The 19,398-nt window shown below is 33.8% G+C and overlaps 1 protein-coding gene and 1 long non-coding RNA gene across 6 annotated transcripts in view; one reads left to right on the top strand and one right to left on the bottom strand.

Moving 5' to 3' along the window:
- Nucleotides 1–19,398, top strand: part of Lar (tyrosine-protein phosphatase Lar) — an 855,139-nt gene that overhangs the window by 188,231 nt on the left and 647,510 nt on the right. Inside the window, exon 4 of the mRNA XM_074118628.1 lies at nucleotides 17,683–17,723. The gene's annotated coding sequence lies outside the window, so the exon portion shown is untranslated. The remainder of the gene's footprint in view (nucleotides 1–17,682; nucleotides 17,724–19,398) is intronic.
- LOC141449468 (uncharacterized) overlaps nucleotides 1–19,398 on the bottom strand; it is a 308,854-nt gene that overhangs the window by 44,066 nt on the left and 245,390 nt on the right. For 4 of the 5 annotated variants that reach the window (XR_012455528.1, XR_012455530.1, XR_012455533.1 and 1 more), the window contains one exon: nucleotides 8,177–8,310. The exons of the other annotated variant lie outside the window; for it this stretch is intronic. This is a non-coding gene — a long non-coding RNA (uncharacterized lncRNA). The remainder of the gene's footprint in view (nucleotides 1–8,176; nucleotides 8,311–19,398) is intronic. 5 annotated transcript variants of the gene reach the window in all.

Consider the following 19,398-nt stretch of genomic DNA (forward strand, 5'->3'; position numbering starts at 1 on the left):
CATCCTCAATGAATTTTTCACATTTTCCAAAATGGCTCCAACACTTTTCTGCAAACTTCCTAAACCATTCACTACAAAAACAGTTTTATATAATTTGTCTAAGAAAATTCATTTTACGGATTTTCCGTCTGTATATTACAGTTGATTAGCACTGTCGTCATAGTAACCGTAACGTCCCTTGAATGAGGAATTTTACGACTCTCAATATTAGACAAAGGCGAGTTTCGTGACCGCGCGAATAAGAAAACATTGTCAACGGAATTAATATAATTTAGTTATTTCGTAATTTAGCTGTGAATTGTTATTAAATTTGAATGTAATAATCTTTATTACATCTCTTCCCTAAAGAAACGTCATCACTTAAGAGGACATGCGCTTTCTCAGCTGAAGTTACCTGGCTAAAGTGCTAATCAAACAATCTGACAGGTTCCGCTAAGCACGGATCCCAGTTGGATATATCTTAAATTTATACTCAAAATGATTTTTTTTGTAGAATATATCTAAAAAAAATCTGAGGACTCAGCCATTACCATAAAATGCAATTTAGGCATAATCTAATATTCCGCCGTTAATAGCATTCTGTCAGTCCAAATAAACTAGTCTGACAGTTAATTCACGATCAAACCTTCCATCAAACATTGTAATAATTGTATCTAATACAATAAGAATGATTTTATTTAACTAACTTTTTCCATCAAATTAAATATTTATGTTTTAATTCTTAAGATTTATCAAACGTCAACAAGTGCGCACAAATTACTTTTACACTAAGACGACAAACCTGCACGGCTGTAACAGATCAACAACCAGATCTTATAAACATTTCTTTAACTTCCTTTATGGACCAACGTGGCAGAACTGGAGGGATCAGCCAAACCCTTTTTTATCTTCTACAGTATAAAGACAAAGTCCTTATATGAACTGACAATGCTCCTGTCCACGTTTTCAATGATATCCTCCAATGATAATGACCTTGTAGAGGGCGCTAACAATGATGCCGTCTAGCCCCCCAGAAGAATCCGGGAATAGGGACTAGGGCACATCGATAGTCAAGGCTACCTTCCTTTCTGCGGGGCATATGAGATAACCAGGGAGAGTTTTCAGATGGTGCTCTGGTGGCGGCGTAAAAAGAGGCTCTTGTTTTCTGAACTTGATAATTATAGAAGGTTGCAACCTGTATTGTTCAATATTATTTTAGTGTTCGCACTTAGTTTAGTTACTTGTTTTTTTATGTTATACTGTAAGAACCATAGAATAAATATTTTGTACATTTCAATGTGTGTTCATTACCCAGTTACCCAGTTACCACCCAATGCTCCAAAAACCTAACCAAATTTCTTATTTCCGAATTGATCCTTACATTTCACATTAATCTATCCAACTATTCTTCCTCGGTAGCCCAAGCGCTACCTCGACAATTCATCAAATCGCTTAATAACGCAATTTTCCCTCTCTGAAGTACCCTTCACTGAATTACCACCTAATTTTAATCCAGTGAGAATTAAATTTGGTTCTAAAATTTCGTGCATGAAGAAAATCACGATTAGGTCTTCATTCCCGGCGATTTCCAGTGGTTTTGGCGCTTAGGGTCACATTGTATACACACTATACATAAAAAACAGTATGCACAAGTCGCAATAACTAAATAAAAAAGTTTACGATTTAAAAAATTAAATTTACAATTCAATGGGCACTGTGATGATATGAACACGGTATTTTGGAACTCCCAAACCATCATACATCAAGGTAACACAAAGGAGATGTTCAACAAAGTTGAAGAACAGTCCATCAACATGATGATTGTAAAAATTGAAGTTTTGTATGCCATAAAAAGGAAGTTGAGATAGCAGTTAGGGCAGGAAGCGATTAAGGTAGTTTTCTTTTTTTAAGTTTTTAGCAATTAACTCCAGTAGTTCAAGTTGCTGTACTTTCTGGCTACATTTAAGGAATTAAAAAGAATTTCCAACAGTTTTGGTCTTTCAACTAAAAACGCTTAGTTTTTAACTTTTACTGAAAAGGACGGGAAAGGAAAAAAGCCCAGATAAAATTTTTTTTTTGTATAAATACACGGTTTTTTTGTTCTCTAACTTTCATATTCTCTACTAAGACGTTTTACTGATAGTTGGCTTTGATAAGTTCACTATAATAAAAGAGCTTCTTTCTGGAACCTCTCCGGTTAGTTATCATGATAAGAATTTCAACTAAAAACACCAGGTCTTTAACTAATAGACGATATATGAGGCCTTGGCTCTTAGCCATTCACACTTATGAGTAAGTGATTTTTTTCTTCAGACACGAAATTTTAGAAACAAAATTAATTGAATGAAAATCAGGTGGTAATTCTGTGAAGGGCACATTAGAGAGACGCCTACCCCCTCTCCTGCCACAGAACTGCTAAAGAACAAATTTTTCTGGCAAAGGTTTTAAACGGAAGTTAAGCTTCAAGGGCATTAGTTAATGCAAAGTTTATAGACACATCTGGAATGGTTTCGACAAACTTAATGACACAAATTTTTAAGAAATTCGCATTTTAGACCAAATTCAGCACTAGAATCTCCACCTTTCTCAGAAATGCTTTAAAATGTTATCTAGACAAGTGTTTTAAATACAAATTTTGGTTTCGCATGTATTTAATCTGTACAACAATATGGAGGATAATATCTAGAAAACACTTGAAGCTACTATTTTTGACAAATTCCTACCTCCCAAAAAATAATAATATGTAAAATTGATTCTATTAAGTCATGGGAAACTGCGGGAGGATCGAATATCGACAAAAAAAATCTTGTTGTAAGGTCTCTCAGAAGCATCTAAATTGCATGTATCGTATATATCAACTAGAAGTGATCTTTCATTTTGATGAACTTGTAACCTTCAGCAAACAGACGTTACGAATTGTAAAACAAGCAAGTGGAAGTAATTACTAGTTGCTAGTACAATCTTTTCGCTCATGTTACACACTGACAAGTACGTAGACAGTTCCTAATCGATGTAAAAATGAGAATAACTCCCAATAAAAATAAAAAAAAGTTATCTTTTGTAGTTAGATATAACAAAGAATGTAAAAAGGCAAACTTTTCAATTTTTTTACACTTTTACCAATGGCGATAATATTGCCTAAAAATACCACAGTAAACTGGCAGTAGCGTTAAAAGCAGCCCACCAAATACACTCAGGCAGAAATGCCATTTCTATATAACAGCACCAGCTCTTCGCGCTTTATAAGGTTTGGTTTGTTGGAAGCGAGGAGGGAATGACAGGACGAAGCACAGGCACTATACTTTTACATTCCCCATTTTCTTACTTAAAGGAACGTTGATCCTAGATAAGGAACTAACCACCTCGCTAGAAATCCCATTCGAATACCTAGTATACAGCGAAGTATACACTTCGCTTGCCGCAGATAACTAACAGCTCAATTTCGTGTTTATTAAGCGTTCTCCTTATAAATTATTTACAACAGAATAAAAAAAAATGCTTTAAATAATCATTAGAGGCTCTCTAACATCCACAAATTAAGTAAAAAAGGGTTAAATCTCGGAATGGAAGATAATAAGCTATAAACTAATATAAATCTTTGTTTTGGCATTTTATAAGTTGGCTCAAAAGTTTCACAGAATCCTGTGTACACGTCAACGGAAATTAGTGGTCAATGGTCCCGAAAACCTTCTCTTTTTTTATGTAAATATCTTGTTTCCTTTGCTCTAAATGAAATTTAAAATTGAAAAAGTTAAAGAGCATAAAATTCTCTACAAATTGGTTCTACGCAATTTTTCATACAATCAACCGTTCTTGAGATAGAGCGCGAAGAGTGGGAGGCGCTTAGCCGTATGTATTAGTAACGTTAGGTCAACTGTGTAATTCAATACATAGTACGTTTTATTACGTTACAAAATATAATTAAGAAACCTTAGTTATTAACTAACAATAAGTTATATTTATTCATAAATAAAATATCCATTTAGTAAAATTACATTAACAGATCGATTCGGCGATAGCATTCTCGATTGATAGAAAACTTTGTTCGTGATTTCTAAACACTAATTTTCAATCATTATCAACGTTTCGTAATAGATTTCAGCTGTGAAATTCATGCTCATATTACAATTTTCCTTGTGTATTCGACGGAAAATATCTTCAGCCATGTGCGATTTATATTTTCTCTATGACTCTGTTGGAAATGCATAAATTTGAATGCATTTATTTCCTTTTTTCTGAATCTCTACAAACAAAAACAACCGACTTAATGTACATAATATACGCTCATCCTAAAAATACAATGTCAGAAACAGAAATTAAGGAAATTCCAGCAAAACTATTGAAGATTTTGTATTTTCTTCTTTCTCTAAACCTCTACTTGCGAGACTAGCCGGTCTATTGTGTACACATTATATACACAGACCTAGTGCCTGTTTCTAACATATATTATTTTATTCCCAATTCCCATTCTAAATTCCCAATTGCTGGAAGACTTAGACCGCGCTTATACAAGAAAGAAGAATTCATCTTGATTGGAATGTACAGTCTGTCTATCGTAGTTTCTTTAAATATGCCAGGTTGCCCATTGACTCGCTTTCCTCGTTTGCGTCGTCCAAATGATTTACTACCGTGAGTAATAATGCCGAATACAGCAGTGTTTTCGTAAAAGCATCATTTTGACATAACGTGAAGAATGAAGTTATCGTTTTAACCGGTTGCACTTTGAAATCTATGAATAATCAATTTAACAATGCAATTGGAAACATTGAAATGGAATCGTAAAATATTTAGTATAGCATGTGATGTTTTTACTTCCAACAGATAGTACTGTTTAAAAAAGACAAAAAACATGTTTTTACCAGTCACAAGTGAGACAGCTATACAATAGGTGTATAAGAAAACGCCTGTATTCGACTGCAACGTTGCGTCCAAATTTCAAAGCAATCAGTGAAGAACTTGGGAAGAATTAAGATTTTGTACCAACGAACATTTACATTTTTGTTTATATAGATTCATTAATTAGTTAGTAACGAAGGTTTTTAATAATTTTAATATTTTGTAACATTATAAAACGTACTGTGTACTGAATCACACAATTTACCTAAAGTTACTTTGCAATACATCTAAGCGCCTCCCACTCTTCGCGCTCTATCTCAAGAACGGTTAATGGCATGCAAAATTGCATAGAAACAAATATGTAGAGAATTTTATGCTCAACAACTTTTGTGATAACTTTAAGTGTCATTTACAGCAAAGAAGACTGATATTCGTGACCGTTGACTACTAATTTCCGTTGACGCATACACGAGATTCTATGAGACTTTTGAGCCAACTTATAAATTGCCAAAACAAAGGTTTTTACAAGTTTATAGCTTATTATCTTCCATTCCGAGGTGAAATCCTAATCTGACTGGACTACTATGCCCTAATCCTGTATTTTTCTTTGCTTGTTGCGAGTACTTACAGCTTTTATTTCGAATCCTTAAAGATTCTGCTTAAAAAGTAAAAAAAAAATGAAAAAATGAACGAAAAAGTATGCCCCAAACTGTTTTAAATTTAGATAGAAAGGTTTTATCAACATGTCTAATTTTTTTCAAGCCAAATTTCTTTATTATTTCTCAAAATTTTGGGTACAATTAGTGCACTACCATCGAGAACTTCTGCAAATTATTATTAAATGAAAATTTTGTTGTTAATAAAGACACTCAACAGTGTTCCAAGCAAGCTCTCAACTTGAATCATTAATTTTATTTTAACAACTTTTATACTAATTACTTCCCACACTTCTTCATTAAACCTCCATATCACAAATCATTAACAAAAATAAATTTTAATAATGCCGTTTCAAATTTTAATTTATTTTTTTTGCTCTCGTCACAATCTTTATATAAAATCCTCCCATCCTACACTCCGCTGGTTCTTAAACTTTTATATCTCATGCCTCTTTATAGTTCATAGGGTTATAACTAACACATCATCTCCTGCCTTCTCTAAAAGTTTATCTTTTTTAAATGTCCTTCATGTAACTGAAATACTTTCATTCAATTTTTTTATGAATTTTAGATGTTTCTTATCAAAGAACTGACTTTACTTATGTTACCTCCTACAAAGCTGTATGAAAATCAACCTTCTTAACATTTTTATCATGTTTAATACGTGAGAGGAGACTAGAACTACTATCTAGTCTCGACTATATTCATAAACTCCAGGTCTCGCCTGCAGAGTAGTTATCCTTACAATTTACAATTAAATACATTTAAAATTTATATCCACTTCTTTAGAATGAAATAGCAAAAAAAGAGCATTCTTATTATTTTTTAAAAATTATAATATTTAAGGAGCATCAACATCTAAGATCATTGGCGCCCGGAGCTTTTTTTCAGTGCACTGCCGGCCTCCGGACAGTGTTCTCTTGCTACAGACAACACTGTCCATCGCCGGAAAGTGAGCTGTAAGAAGTTCCAAACAAGGAAATAAGCCTTCTATTAATTATAATTTTATATCATTGTGATTGATTTACTTCATTTTTTGTAAACCAAACTTTGACGAGAAAAAAAAAATGTATTGATCTGACATTTAAACAAATTTACTTTACGTTTGCACTGCTCTGTGTCAGACACTTATAGGGCCGAAGTTTGCGAATCATAAGTATGTCAAATTGATATAGAAGAATTAGATTTATTTAGAATTAGTTGCTATAGATAAAAAGTGGCTGATTCAATTATTAAAGAACGTTTGACTTTCTAAATTTTTGTTTATCTATAATAAATTTTAAATTACGTGAAAGTAATTAACAAAATATAAATGAAAATCCTGAATATTATAAATTTTTTATAGAAATAAAACTTTGAATATTTAATAGCAATCTACCGAGAATCTGCTTCTACGTGTTTCTAAAAATGACAAAATTATGGAAATGAATTTTCTACGAATCCGAAACAGAAAATAGCATTTCGACTCTTTAAAGACTACCAATTTCAATAAGAGCAGACTTCATCAGAAAGTTATCTGATCGATTCTGGCATTGCCTTTGAAAAAAAGAGTTTCATCATGAAAATGCCTGATTTTGAGAAGGGTTGATTTTTTATCAGCAAAAAAGAAAATCGATATTGACTAAAACAAAACAACTAGAAAGGTAGAACAGCTTTTAAAATTCACACTGGAGCTGTCCTACGTTACGCCACTTCTATTACATTTAATGGTGTGTTTTGACAATGTAAAAACCTTTGAACAAACTCGGTTTAGTTTATGTTTCATTTTTCAAATTAGACATTATACTCAATGCTCAGAGTTCTTTACCTTTTGTAGCACCGCAAAATGCCTTATCAGTGCGGCACCTAACTGGTAAGCGGGGTAAGCTCCAGGCCAGAGGCAGACGAAAAAGATTAATAACAGCGACTCGCCTAAACTTACTGCGGCTTACTAAGCAAGACCGGACTGCCATAGGATGTAGATCTTTTTACTGGCCTAGAGGGAATGGACAAACACATACATCACACTGGCCTAGCAGAGAATAGTCTGAGCATGTTCTATTAGGAAGAAAATGAAATTGCAATGCACGCCTTGTGTCAATGTGAAAGGTGCGGCTATTCGGGATACACATATCAGGGATCCATGTTTTTATATTTTACTCAGGAGCTTCTTACTACACTCTTTAAGGCTAGTTATACAAGAAAGAATACGGTATGAACGATATATGCCGTAATAGTATGTATAGTATACAGGCATAGTTTCCTGGCAGGCCAATTTAGAATCTAATATAGATTTTTTTTAAATTTTTTACAAGGCGCGCCCATGTCTGTGATTATTGGGGCCTGCAGCTTTATTCATTGCATTACCGGCTTTCGGAAGTACTCTATCGATACAAACAACCAGACAAAAATGCTACAAGAAGCTGCTAGGAGAAGAGAATCTATCTAGCAGCTAGATTTGAACCCGAGATTTCTGCGTGGGAATTCAGCAAGCTTAGCGGATACCACGCTCTTCTAGATTCTCGTTAATTTTCATTGAGAAAATACTATAATGTAAGAATATAATATTTATATAATTTTAGTCTTAATTTTGAATAATTGTAACAATTTCTACCAATTTTAGTATTGCAATTCTATTGTAACATATATTATAAAAAATATAAATTATCAACTTATCATATAATATTTTAATATAACTTATAACAGAACATCTCATTTTCTTTTACCTTCTATCAAACATTTTGATCCTTAAGAAGTAATTTATCAGTTATCAGCCTGAAATCTCCAATTAAGTCAAAAATGTCCTACCATATTTATAAGTTTTACTCCTAAAGTTCGGACCAGCTTCAAAATAAAAAATCTAAAAAAGAAATAAATTAAATATGTTTATTATGGTCAGCTAAATAAATATAATAATATTATAATATACAAAAAGGTTGATATATAAATCAATAAATGAACATAATTGATATATTTCTAAATTTAGAAGTCACTAGTCGCATACAAATGAATACTGATGAATAGTGATGTTGGCCAATAAGTTAATAACAACGAAAAACGCAATAAGTAAATTGCAGTAACTGAAGTTCAATCAAAAGCACAATTTCTTAAAATTTGTACGTAAAAAGTGTTAATAAAGTTGCAACATATTGCATAAAAGCCCTAACAGTAGAAATTCTTGACTTATTCATTGGATTCCAGTAGAAGAAATCTTCCAAAGCCTAAAATTTTGCAAGATTTAGTTTAAAAGTGTAGTCTGCTATTTCTTCATAGTGTTCCCTACAAACATTCATTAATAAGTTAGACAAGGTCTTTCTGTAAGAAAATCTGCTCTGTGGTCGCTAAATATAAATAATTATTGTGAAAGTGGCAAAATCTAATGCAATAAAACAGAATGAAGTTTTATAACTAAAAGTTTGGAATTAGAAATTGAAGAACATGCCAAACTAATTAAAATAAAAACATTTTGTGAATGTCATTTATTATAATGTCGTCAAACTGGCAATTCCACTGAAATTAAACCTCCTTTCACGAGAAATGAGTTATGTGTGGAGATTATCTCAGCCACAGTGAAATAAACACATTGTTCTCACATTATCTCTGCTGATGCGGCGCATCCCAGATAGGTTAGTTCTGCTTTTATTGGGATTAGGGGTATCATGCCCCTAATGTTGTTTTAGAAAGCTACAAAACAAAAATTAACATAGTCAGCAATATAGATTTTAGGGGTATGCATACAATGTGACGTGGTGAGAGCCTGTTAATGCTGAACAGGTATTACATCTGCAAGTTGTACCTTGGAGAGAAGCTAGAAGGCTAGAACTGGTTAAAGAGAATTTTCCTGGCACAATCAAATAAAAGGTATAGATCTATATTTGTGTAATGAGAAATCGAATTTATTTATATAAAAAATATGAGCTTTTTTACGAGCGAATCTCCAAAAATACAGAACAATTTTAAGACAATTCTTGGCAGATTTTGTCATGTTATGTTTACTACAACCACGCGTGCATGTGTAGGAGACGGTAAGGGCAGCCAGTACAACTTAGTTTTGGTTGTATACATGTACAAGTTATTTCGAGCATGAGCTAGACTTGGCGTAATGTTCAAATTGTAGAACATACTAAAATCAAACCGAAATAGATTTTTGAGGTGGTTTTCATGTTCAACGAACAAATTTGTGTATGGGAATCTTTTACTTTTTATCCAATATTAGTTTACGACAAATTGCGTACAGAGTGTATACAAAATTCATCGTTAGGTCTTTACAACAGGTATTTGTTAGGAGTCTTCTTTCTTGTTTTCAAAGTCTTCTTCAAATAGCACTAATTGAGGTAAACCTTAATCACAAATCACAAAAAACCCTTTTGAATGTAATATTGTTTACGATATTTTTGAAAACCTTGTTATTACATTGAAGAAAATGTAAACTAGTCAAGCGTGGTGTAGAAATGTTGAAAGACTAATAGTGGAGAAAATGGAAAATGGCCGGGAATAAATTAATCAAAATAAACGGGCCGGAATAAATACTGAAGGACTTAATAAAGTGTAAGACTGCGCAAGCAAAAGTAGAAGCTGAGCTCTTGGAGTGGTAGAGAAGTCATCGAGTGCATCTTTTCTTTCATTCATTCCACCACCCTCTCTCGCCGTCCAGCTCCTCTTTCTTCTAATATTTACCAGCAAACTTGAGATCTACTTTGGAGCTTGTGGAAAGTTCGCAATAGGCGAACAGCAGGGGATGGTGGTCATGGGAAAATGAAATACAAACACTAAGAAAGCAATGAAGAAAAACGTCGTTCTGTTTGAAGCAGGATTTTCTGCTCCTAAGGTTTTTTGTGGTTCACTAGCAAAGGAATTCTTGCTGGCCTTTCACAAAGCTTCCATTCTATTCTTCTATTAAGATGTTCTTCTATTAAAATGTGCGAAATTAAGTTTCCTTAAAGAGAAAGAAGAGCGAGAGAAAGATAGCAAAGGATGACGAATAGAGAGAAAAAAAGATAAGAGCCCAATCACGCAGTTTGACTTTAAAGTCAAAACAAAAAAATACCCTATTTTCAGAATTCTATTCTATTTTTAATTTCTATGTTATTCCCCTTAAACAGAAGTGTTGTTAAAGTGCAAATGTTCGATTGTGAGTTTCAACGGGAAGAAGACATTATCAGATCCACTTTGTATACTTTCACTTTGCTAAAATAAAAGGTTTTTAAAAATAACTATGACCCATCGTTCGGGTGAGACTGTCTGGGTCTCTAATTGGCACAACTCAAATTGTATTAACTATATAACGGAACCGGCAATAAGTTGGTGAAATTGATCAATTAGAAATTCCTTTAATTATTACTTTTTGTTTTTGAACTCCGTAAACAAACTTCATATATTGTGCTTAATATGTAAGTACATAACTAGATATGTACATATAAATATACATATTTATATGTTTGTTTTTTTTAATCTCTTATTGATTATTCACAACTGCAACTACTGTCACAACAAGTAAACGTGATGTAACAATATCACAATATCATGAATACGGATAGGACTCCTCCCAGTGTGTCACTCCATTAACGTGCTCTGGCTATACTGCTCTTAGGATGAGAGTAAATCGTGGGGCCATCTTCTCTTCAATCTCCTTGGAGGGTTACCTGGTATTGGAGGTGTTCTATGAGAGGGTTAGGATGAGCTGCTGTAGAGAAATGAAATTTTAAGAAACGAGTTTTAGCAAGATCTTTAACGAAAGGGATTTTGAGCTCATTATGGATGGAAAGGTTAGTTTTCGTTGTATTTTTGATTGTAAAGTCTGAATGCGTAAAGAGTTGGAACGTTTAGTCGATCCCCATACTTCGATGCCGTATGACCAAATAGGTTGCAATAACAGAAGGTATAAGTGTCTTTTGTTTTGTAGATTGAGTTTAGATCGTTTGTCAAGCAGTCTGGCGAGAAGTTTGTAGCGTTGGTTAGTTTCTTGTCTTTTCAGTCTAGTATGGGGATTCCATGTCAACCGTTTGTCTAGGGTCTAGGTACAGTCCAAGGTAGCGTACTTTGTCCACAGTTGGTATAGGAGTTTGGTTCAAGATGATGGGAGGTAAGATTTTTCGTCAAAGGGTGCTGCTTTTGTATATACATAATAATTTTTCTAAATATTATTATTATTTATTTATTTATTTATTATTATTATTTTTTTAAAATGATTTAAGGCGCGTCAACATCTAAAGTTATTGGCGCCCGGAGCTTTTTTCAGTGCACTGTACGGCCTCCGGACAGTGTTCTCTCGTTACAGACAACACTGTCCATAACCGGACAGTGAGCTGTAAGCAGCTCCTTGGAAGAGAAAATCTAAGGGTCAGTAGCTGGATTCGAACCCGGGACCTCCGCGTGGTAGTATAATCCCTTCCCTATTTATTATTATTATTATTTTTTTTTTTTGTAGAATATAGGTGAACCGTTAATTTCAGCTAGAACTGCCGTCAAAATTTCTTATAAGAGGACCTCATGACAATCTATTATTTCAAGAACCTAGATTAAACGGAATAATACCAACTAGGAGCGTAGATGTGTACTCCGTATAAGTGCAATTAAAATCACTCAAAAGTCGAGACACGGAAATCAGTGAGCATTTTCTCTGAACCTCTACTATTCATTTTTCGGAATGAGTGACGAAAAACCACTTGCTGGACGCTGGCAAAGGCATGTTCGGGCACCAGAGATCATTTATTTGACGTGTTTTAATTAAAAACATTACCAATAAGTCATCTTTTTAACGAAAGATGAATTTTCTGAAGGGCATTAAAAAACCAGACTTTTCTTTTAATTTTTTGCCGGATGCGATAATGCAGTGTGCAGACCAATATCTTTTGGAATCTTCAATATTTTAAAGAAATGCCTAGTGGAAGGCTTTCCATGTGCAAAACTTAACTTCCTGTAATTCTTTAAGAGGATAGCGACCCTTGTTCGCAGATAGGACAGATTTTATTATTAATTCAATCGAACGTTTGCGCTATGAAACTTTTGGAACGGTGAGGCCGAAGGAGATAGTAGCGCAAAAAGAACTAGTAGGGAAAGTCATCAACCTCTTTAGGAGGGGAGGGTTCGCTTACTAGAACTAAGAAGGGGCTGGTACAATAAGTCTTCTGTGGCTGCGGTGCTGAGTGGGCGTAGGACCCGTCCCATCAACTATCTTAATCTTAATTTTAATCTTATTATAATTACTCCAAGTATGAACAAATGGCAGGGAAGGTAGTCAGGAACTGACATAGCTTTAAAATAAGCCACGAAAAACGGAACAAGGCAAAGAAGAAAGGATATTTTCTTGTAAAGCGGCATTGTGTTCTATTCGTCTTAAGCGACCATTTCCGTTCCACATGGGTGCCGAAAACCACTCTGATTTTACCATTATCGCTACTATAGTCGACATAGAGAAAACTGACTTCCATGGAATTGCCTCTTAAACCAACCGGGAAATTTCTTTTCCTGATTCTCCACAATGTGCAGGGCACCTCATGTTAAATGGCTCGTGAATGCATAGCCACGCCTCCTGTGTTATGCTGTTTCGGGGTGCATCACTAATCGACTTGATAGCAGCACTCGAAAACTACCTTCTTGAAGGTCGCGAATATCTTGAATACAATTTTATTTAATCATTTAATTCTTGGAAACTGCTGAATAAGATCTTCTAATTTGAAGATCAATCTGTGTTTGGCCACTTAATCAATATATTTGCAAAGATTTGTACGATCTTACTGTATTGAAAAAGTATCAATAATAAATAAGATTTATTACAACGATGGAAGGGTGGGGCTTTTCGATGGTTTTAAGACAAGAACTGTTTATATAAATAAAGAGAGAAATGGTTTACAAGAAAAACATTTAATATAAAGAATAAGTCATGTGTGCTCCATGCTTGAAAATATAAGGTAAAATACAAATACATGTACCTAATATTGCCTGTGTTCGCCTACCTCCCATTGGCCGCCTTCAGTATCTTCTAAAGTCGACCAGTGTTCTACTCCTGGGAGATGTTGAAGCAAAATGAGAAAAGAGAAGTAAAATTCGTCTGAGAGGGAAGCTGACTACAAGTAATGTGAGTTAGCCGTTCGGAAAAGTCATAACGGAGTGTGAAAATTGGAAAAAGGCTTATCTCTCTTGCTTTAGACAGAATTGCCCTGGGAAGAGGCCCTTCGCATATAATCCAATGTATTGTACACCGCACCCCGGCTCTCCTGTAGCTCGCCCTTTCCTCCAGTTATAAAAAGGCGAGTTTGCTGGTTAAATTTATTTTTCTCCCTAAAAAAGAATCTCCCATTAATAACACTTGTAATTTTTCTTTTTGTTTTCACTTCGTGGCTGTATTAGCAGAAGGGCTTAACTTCCTGGCCTCTTGACACTTTGATCCGGCTGAATTTGCTAAGAGTTTGTAACCATTATTTAAAACAAGAACTTCTTTAACCAGTAAATTTTGTCTCTACAACTTTAATACTAAATTTCAATTTTAAGAATTTAAGGTATTAACTAAATGAAATCTAGCCCAACTTGAGGTACCCAAAGTAGCGTTTAGTGCTTATTAATTAATCTCCTCAACAAAAACTTAAGGTTTAAAAAGTTAAGTCTAAGGGTTGATTAAACGTTAAAAGGTACACAAATCAGCTAGTACCCCAACATTTCATTCATACTTCATTTGAGCAATTTTACTGCATTAACGTAAGTAATTACAGACAACAAAATCAAAATACAATAAAAACTCAGTGAGTGTAGACACTCACATGACTCTCACTAGCAGCAATTTACGCAATTAAATTCTATTGGAATTTAGAATTTGGCCTCACAATAAAATGATTCCGTTGAACGGAGGTATGTTACGTCCAAGTTATCTCAGAAGCGAACAAACTTTACTAAGGTTATATAAGTCAATACAACTAACTCTTATCACCAAGGCGCTTTACTTTATATAAATGAATTACAAGCAGGAAAATAACTTCTTATCTCAGCATTTCCTATTGTTGTCAGTTCTGAACTTAAAGTACTATATGAATCTCTGCAGGAAATAGCAAAGCTAAGAAGATCATCGATCTTCGTAATTGGAAGAATATATAAGCCCATCTATAAGCTAGTCACACACACGCAGACAAACATGTAGTTGGTAAATGGGTTCCACATTTATACCCTGAAGGCTCGGCTGACAAATCGGTTGTCTCCTCTGAGTGTACTCGGCTAGGGGCAATTTACTCTCTACTTCACGCTTCAACCCTTCAAATAAAGCTAAAACGCGTACGCAAACACAAACTCACTTAACACGGAAAAACTTCTTTTTTTTTAAGGAAAAGATTATTTGACAAATACAAGATAAAAGTGATGAACAGAAAAAAAAAGGATGAAGGCTATTCACATATTAGATTTGCAACATGAATATTTTTATTATTTACAAGGCCCAGCTAATGGATTGGAGAGATTGAATGTGGCGGAATATGAGGATGGTATCGAAAGATGATGCAGAGTTTTCTGTTTCATATAGTATCAAGCTTAAAATTAAATTTATTTCTGCAAGACTGAATAAAAGTTTTGGTTAAATTATAAGTAATGAAAGGATTACTAAATACGTCGTCTAGTTTAGTGGACATATGGCAAATTGATGTCCTTCTGGAAAAGATCCCGGCTAGCCGCACATATTTATATTGTTTCCTCAGAAGTTTTAGGTAATAGATAGCCCAAATATTAGACCAGACAAGAGATATAAACAGTACCAGGCGAACATTTAAATAATAAATTAATTTCTTAATGAAACAGCTAAGACGGAAGTCCCTGTTCAGTGGAGGAAAGAGGCTGCAGATAAAACCCAACGAACTACCTCATAACTAACCTAATGTTTGGTGAATGTTAGCTGGAAATCTAGCAGTACACGGGGTTCTTCGCTTGTCCAAGATAATGTTTAACAAATTTAAGCGACTTAACTTTTTCTTTTTGATTCCTTTGTCTTATCCTCTACTTAAAAATAATAATAAAGCTTCTATTATACTGTGAGATGGCAGAAATGAAGAAAACTGTGCGTCATCAACATTGAGACTCTCAGTCAAGGTTTAATATTTAGCTTAGTGAAGGTATTAATAAAAATATTAAAAAGGAGAGGCCGCATAACCCTGAGGAACACCTGCCTCAATAATTCTTAAACGAAACGAACACTACCAACCACTACATTAAATTTTCTGTTAGAAAGACAAGGTACTTGGTAAAGTTACATATGATAAGTTTATAAGTAGCCTTCTATGTCATTCAAAGTTGAATGCCTTTCCTACATTAATTAACCTACTTGTTTAACTTAAAATTATGCTTAATAATGACAGTAATCATGGCTGATTGTGTGATGATGTGCTTTGAATCCTAACTGCTAGCAGGACATTAATGTTCGCGATGAAATAATTAAGTCTCGTTAGATTGATGCGTCCAACAATTCGACTGAGACCGGGCTTTTGTCTTTTTCTTTTGAAGAATGGGGCACCAACTACATTGGTCAGTTAAGCGCACGCAATCATTATCAAAAATGTCGCTTATCTTTAAGAATCTGTTAGGATACCTAATGTACAGTTCAGTGTTATTATACCTACTCACTATGATATTGGATTTTTTATTTTTTTTTATTGAAAATAAATAAAAGCAGTGAAATATTAAATTTTGTACTTTAAAACGAGCCCAATTATTATACTCTGTAAGTTTGCAAGGCCGAAGCTCATTTCATGTTGAATTAAGGTTCATGAAGATTTGATTAGCCTCTTATTTTGAGTCAGAATTCTTTTTAGATGTCTTCAATTGAAGAATTAATAAAATCCTTGTAAATTCAGGCGCGCTACTTATTATACAAATAGAATTTTTAAACAAATGTCGCTTACAACTGGTCGATTAAAAAAAAAAAAAAAAAAAAAATTAGTCACAGTGATGGCCATCTATTAAAGCGACAAGCACAATCTAGGCAGAATATTCCATGTCCTATGCAGCAGGAGCAAGTTGACAGTTGCAGGAGTTGGGGGTAATATAGGAGACGTTACGGAGTAGTACCATCATTCATGAATTAGCGACAGTTCGGGGGTATACGGCAGCACCAGGGGGCAAACAATAGACAATACTATTCATCGGACTGTCCGGTTTATCTATTGTCATATATAATTACGCACGATTCTCACACCCTGCCAATTACCTACCTACACAATTCTATAAATCTCTCTCAAAGATTTTAAAATACACAAGCCTACGCATTGGAAATTTGAGCAACTAAAGCCGATTTGCACATTTCGGTTATATTAAGATATTAAGTAATAGAAAACAATGACTGCTAATGTGCGCTAGAGTTTGCATTCAAGGATGCTGAACAAGAATGCACAATCTATCACATCTAGATTCAATTCATCGCTCTAACCACTGGGCTAACCCATTTTCGTTTGTTCAAATGCATTATTTCTTAAAAGAAAAGATATTCATTGAAAATAAAAATAAATTTAAAAAAAATTGGATAAGATCATTTGCCGCTGAGACTGAAAAAAAAGAGCTTCTACCACCGAGATGGATTACGGGGAGCTCAAATATCAAGACGTGAAAGAGTAAGAAAAAGAATAAGAAAGAAAATGGACATTTCAATAAATGCGCTACAGAAGGTGGAGGAAAAGAAACTAAGATGGTACGGCTATATAAAAAGAAAGATGGAAGAATGGTAAAGAGAGACTGGAAGAAGAATGGGTAGACCCAATGAAAAGTGGATAGATGGCGTCCGAGAAAGCCTCCATGGTTACGGACGGAAAGAAGAGGTCGGATCCAGTTGGAAACTGGAATTAAAAGAAATATTTGGTTGAGGAAAACCACAGGAACGCCTGAAAATAAAACAAAGATCAGCCTAACTCTAGCTGAACTATTACCCCGAAGTTAAGTATTTGAGAAGAAAATACTGTTGCAGGTTTAGTGGAACTTGCAGGTCCATCACTTATTTTGATATACTAGTGACGGTCATGCATTTTCTTCAACGCGGTCAGAAAGAGAACTCTCCTTTTAGGCAGGAGATTTCCGCGTTTTGTTTATTCGAAAGAGATTATACATCCAATAAGACTGCCCAAGGCAGTTCGATTTTCATTCATTACATTGGAGTAGAGATGTTGTCTCCAACATTGTTTCAGTCATTTACATTGCCTGCTAACTCACCTTCAACACTATTATTTATTTTTAATTATATTTGCTACTAATGAAATATTTATTTTTCCAGGGTAGCCAGCTGACGTTTATTTAACCAGTATTGCCATAGTGGTGAGTAAACACATTGTTTCTCTTGGAACAAACCAGGATTTTTAATTTTTAATTTTAAAAACATTTTGAACGAACACTACGTAAAACGGAAATAAAAGGTATCTTAGAAGGAAATTCCTATTAACAAATACATTATAAATTAACATTTATTAGATTTATATATTGTGTATGAAATATTATTAGAAAATATAATTTGGAATAAGAAGTGTGAATCTTTGAAATTTCATGAAACTCTTGCATTTGTAAGACTTTGTTACCAACTACTGCAAAAAGAAAAACGTTTGGCTGAAGCTTGTTTCATCCACCTAGAAGTAACCGGATGAAAATTTCTTTAAAAAGTTGGTTGGGTTAAGCCAGAACCACAGTAGGCGATGGTTTCTGTTATTCCAGTTAACCAGTTTACTCAAAAATATAACTGGATTTTCTTTCTAACAGCTACGAAGACTAAACCACTTTAAAGCTTCTAAAACATATATAATTTACAAATATTGTCGCATTTGCCGTGGTGATTCAGAGTATAAATTCTTCGTTCTAAATCTAAATCGCTTTTCTGTAATTCGCTTGCTTAGTACAATATCTGCTCTTTATCCTGAATGGAAAACGCTTAAAAAATTCCTCAACAGGAATCGGACGGAATGGGTTACTTAATCTTTTCGAAACTGTCTCTTAAAAAAAGTTTTCGATTGCCACATTTTAAAACTAGGAATGTTAAATGCAAAAAATAAACTAGAATATTTTATTTATTTATTTATTGTAGCGTTTAGTACAAATAAAACTGATAGTAGCGTTACAAACACATTTGCGGCACTTGACAAAGTCTACTCCCATTTCTAACTAAATATTTACATGGTTGAATTAGATGTCAGGAACAATGGCTAATGAAGATATTATAAGATTAGCATGGTTGTAGTAGAGAAATTTAATATTTATAGAGGTGTCCCGATAGGAAATAAAAAGGATTTTAAAGTCATTAGGGAGGATAGGATTGGTGATATTGAAAGAAAACGTTCGTAATTCAGTGGATAAAGTTTGATTGGCCTGACTGGATGCGGAAGGAAATCAAAATTGCATCACATTTAATCATGTTTTAAGAAGAGTTTTAAGAAATCTGGAATGACCGTAATAATCCAATGGTTTTAGGGTTTTGTTTATTAGATGCTGTTTTCTAGTAAACGACAATTAAAAAAATTAACAAATAGATGATGAGGCCCTTTCAACAACCCTAAATTTATGTTAAAGTAAAGTGAGTTAAGTCAAATTTGTGGGTGTTTAGGTTTGTGTATGGATTGGACTAGAACAGGCGGCTCTTTTATCCAAATTGTGTGGCTCTTCAGCCTGTCCAAAATATATTATATATTTCAATTTTATTGAAACAAATGAAAATTATTATTAAAGATATTTTTCCAAAAAGAATTTTAAATGTGAAAGGTTAGAAATTGAATAGAATTATATTAAAATAAAGTACGTAATATATAGAACTGCCGCTATTTTCATTCAAACACTGGTTTAGTTATTATTTATTTGTTTATTTCCTTGCAATATGTGAAAATAAATATATAAAACATTTAAATGTTATTGAATGTCATAAAATAATAATTTGCGATTACAAATGTGATCTACAGAGTTCTTTACACTATCATCCTTGCGGCTCTTGGTAAGATTTATTAAAATTATT

Source organism: Rhodnius prolixus, unplaced genomic scaffold (assembly GCF_049639745.1).
Source record: "Rhodnius prolixus isolate KJV_2025 unplaced genomic scaffold, Rpr scaffold_1, whole genome shotgun sequence".
Lineage (NCBI taxonomy): Eukaryota > Metazoa > Arthropoda > Insecta > Hemiptera > Reduviidae > Rhodnius > Rhodnius prolixus.